Here is a 4,035-nt window from a genome sequence, read left to right as displayed (position 1 = left end):
CTGGTCTAAGAAAATTTAATTTTGACAATGCTTCCATCAGAGACCTTCACGAGTGAGTCGATAATGTCCTCGGTGAACAGAACCGATGATTGAGACGAGATGGGGTGGTCTGAGTGGATGTGAGTTAGAAATGATGTATCAAACGGCTGACCACACATATAGCAGTGTATATTCTAACCATATGGATGAGCTAATATTCTAATGATCTTCTGTAGGGTACAGGTACCTTTAGGACCATGGTCAAGACTCAAGAGCTTCATCCCAAGTCCTAAGCCATGAAATCTCACATGATACTTCACCAATAAGAGTAGTAGTTGGGTGTCCCTTAGCTTTAGATAGGAGTTGATTTCTGTCATGATCAAGTATGGTGTCTTTAGACTTCATAGCAACATAGTATCAGGTTCCTTTAGACACTCATCTAGGGCACTGGACTCAAGACCCAGATGGTGCTCCAGTAGTCGGCATTGCTGAACAATAGAGACTCCCAGAGGATCAGTGATGAGACTAGGAGTGAGTATCTGTGAGCTGAGGTTAGTAGATGTATCTTTAGTTAGTAGTTTAGACAGGAATCTCAATTTTCTAATTAGCACAAGACTGGCAATAGAGAGCAGTATTGTCTACTGCGCATGCGCAGATCCCCCTGTATAAAGGAATGGGCCAACCTGAAAGCTGCTCGAGCTGAGGAAGTCTGAGTTAATTGGTGGGTGTGGCCAGTATTGTCTGCTGCGCATGCGCAGATCCCCTGTATAAAGGAATGGACCAACCTGAAAGCTGCTCGAGCTGAGGAGGATCTTCTAGTGACCGGATATTGCGCAATACATCAAAGGGATTGCGCCCCGGGCAAGCCCATGCATGCCTCGGGCAAGCCCATGCATGCCCCGTGAAAGTAGCCATTTAATTAATTGTGATCTGCGCATGCGCAGATCCCCCTCTATAAAGGAATGGGCCAAACTAAAAGCTGCTCGAGCTGAGGAGGTCTGAGTTAATTGGTAGGTGTGGTTAATGATTATGGCGGCCCATCCTACATACTAGTGTGCAAGGAGACTTATTCTTGTTAACAAATTGACTATGGCTGGGACTTAAAATATTAAAGGACCTTCTTTCTTGATAGCTTTGGGTGACGGGCCGTCTTTCACTATCATTGGGGACTTGTACTCAATCCTGGAGGCTTACCTCATCCATTACAACTGTAATTACACTATAGATCAATACTGTATGTATATATAATATTGTGTATGTATAACTCATAAGCATGAGTTTTACTGTATTACTGAACGTGTACAATTAGGTAAAGTGCTGTTTAAAATACAGTACAATGCTGTTTTAACTGCTGTATATTAGTGTTTTTACTGTTCTATTTATAGTGAGATGGACTTTGATGTACACTAATGAAGTCTTACTCTTTTTCAAGGTGATAGATCATCTTTTACCAAGATAGGACAGCTTATATTCATTATATCTTTTTAATTGTACAACATTACTGTATATACTGAGATATTTAACTGTTGTTGTTTAATTACTGTGGTGTGTAAACTGTTTTACCTGTATTTTAGTGTAGTATTAAGTTTATTATAACAATAACAATGACTATTTAGCTAACTATTAGGTGTGATAATGGCAGTAGTGACGTTATTACTCTAAAGAATGTATTATTAATAAATAAATTAAGGAGATTGTGCAATACTTCTTTGCATGTGCAGAAGGTTGAGTGGTGTCTACTGCGCTTGCGCAGGCCTCCTGTGTAAAGGAATGGGCCAACTTACTGTAAGTACCATACCATCTTTACAAAAATGGCCAAAAAATCACTCCAAATTTTTATTACATTTTCTGATGCATATTGATGTCCTTATGCTGAGTAGCGAGATTGAGCTGATTCCAATCAAGTTTGAATTTTTTATGATTTTTAAAATTTGCTTAAAAATCGGACAAAAGTCCCTGTACTATAGTACAGGGATTTTTGTAAAATTTTACAAAAATTGACAAGTAAAAAATTCCTGAATTTTATTACATTTCCTGATGCATATACATGTACTTATGCAGTGTAGAAAGATTGAGCTAATTCCAATCAAGTGTGGATTTTCTATGATTTTTTAAAGTTGCTTCAAAATCGGACAAAAGTTCCTGTACTATAGTACATGGATTTTTGTAAAATTTCACAAAAAATGACAAGTAGAAAATTTCTAAGTTTTATTACCATTCCTGATGCATATACATGTACTTATGCAGTGTAGAAAGTTTGAGCTGATTCTGATCAAGTTTGGATTTTCTATGATTTTTTAAAGTTGCTCAAAAATCAGACAAAACTCCCTTTACTATAGTACAGGGATTTTCAAAAATTTTACAAAAATTGACAAGTAGAAAATTCCTAAATTTTATTACACTTCCTGATGCATATACATGTACTTATGCTGTGTAGAAGTTTGAGCTGATTCCTAGTGATTAATTCCAATGAAATGTCTACAGGAGATTTATTCTTGCTACAATCATGACTCTGGCTGGGACTTAGAATAGTATTGGTTTCTTATTTGGTACACCAATTCTCACTGAAACTTTGAACAAAGAATACTAGGATCTTTATTCTATAATACTGGTCACACCCACCAACCTTTTCAAATTATCAGCTAGCATGCTCAGAAGGTTGGTGGGTGTGGCCAGTATTGTCTGCTGCTGCGCATGCGCAGATCCCCCTGTATAAAGGAATGGGCCAACCTGAAAGCTGCTCGAGCTGAGGAGGAACTTCTAGTGACCGGATACTGCGCAATACATCAAAGGGATTGCTCACAGTGCAAGCCCATGCATGCCTCGGGCAAGCCCATGTCATGACCTGGGCTTGCATTAGCCTTTCAATTAATTGTGATCTGCGCATGCTCACATCCTCCTGTATAAAGGAATGGGCCAACCTGAAAGCTGCTCGAGCTGAGGAGGTCTGAGTTAATTGGTAGGTGTGGTTAATGATTATGGCCCATCCTACATACTAGTGAAGATGTCTGGTGCAAGGAGACTTATTCTTGTTAACAAATTGACTCTGGCTGGGACTTAAAATATTAAAGGACCTTCTTTCTTGATAGCTTTGGGCGACGGGCCGTCTTTCACTATCATTGGGGACTTGTACTCAATCCTGGAGGCTTACCTCATCCATTACAACTGTAATTACACTATAGATCAATAATGTATATAATAATGTGTATGTATAACTCATAAGCATGAGTTTTACTGTATTACTGAACATGTACAATTAGGTAAAGTACGGTTTAAAATACTGTACAATACGGTTTTAACTGCAGTATATTAGTGTTTTTACTGTTCTATTTATAGTGAGATGGACTTTGATATACACTAATGAAGTTTTACTCTTTTTCAAGATGATAGATCATCTTTTACCAAGATAGGACAGCTTTTATTCATTATATCTTTTTAATTGTACAACATTACTGTACATACGACTGTTGTTTAATAACTGTGTGATGTGTAGACTGTTTTACCTGTATTTTAGTGTAGTATCAAGTTTATTATAACAATAACAATGACTATTTAGCTAACTATTAGTTGTGATGATGGCAGTAGTGTCATTATTACTCAAAGAATGTATTATTAATAAATGAATTAAGGAGATTGCGCAATACTTCTTTGCATGTGCAGAAGGTTGAGTGGTGTCTACTGTGCATGCGCAGACCTCCTGTGTAAAGGAATGGGCCAACTTAGTGTAAGTAACAAACCATCTTTACAAAAATGGCCAAAAAATCACTGTAAATTTTTATAACATTTTCTGTTACATATTGATGTTCTTATGCTGTGTAGAAAAATTCAGCTGATTCTGATCGAGTTTGGATTTTTTATGATTTTTTATAGTTGCTCCAGAATCGGAGAAAACTCCCTGTACTATAGTACAGAGATTCTCAGGAAATTTCAATAAAATTGACAAGTGAAAAGTTCCTGAATGTTATTACATTTTCCAATGCATATACATGTACTTATGCAGTGTAGGGAAGTTCAGGTGATTCTGATCAAGTTTGGATTTTTTATGATTTTTTATAT

General features: G+C 37.1%; 1 long non-coding RNA gene across 1 annotated transcript; it reads left to right on the top strand.

Moving 5' to 3' along the window:
- Positions 1 to 726: 726 nt before the first annotated feature.
- Positions 727 to 1,642, top strand: LOC109583772 (uncharacterized). The gene is made up of 2 exons (XR_002185692.1): positions 727 to 1,189; positions 1,365 to 1,642. It is a non-coding gene; the product is annotated as an uncharacterized LOC109583772 (long non-coding RNA).
- The last annotated feature ends 2,393 nt before the right edge of the window (positions 1,643 to 4,035 follow it).

The sequence above is a fragment of the Amphimedon queenslandica genome, unplaced genomic scaffold (assembly GCF_000090795.2).
Source record: "Amphimedon queenslandica unplaced genomic scaffold, v1.1 AMPQUscaffold_13284, whole genome shotgun sequence".
In the NCBI taxonomy this organism is placed as follows: domain Eukaryota; kingdom Metazoa; phylum Porifera; class Demospongiae; order Haplosclerida; family Niphatidae; genus Amphimedon; species Amphimedon queenslandica.
Note: the sequence above shows the minus strand (reverse complement) of the source record. Positions and strands in the feature narration are given on the sequence as shown.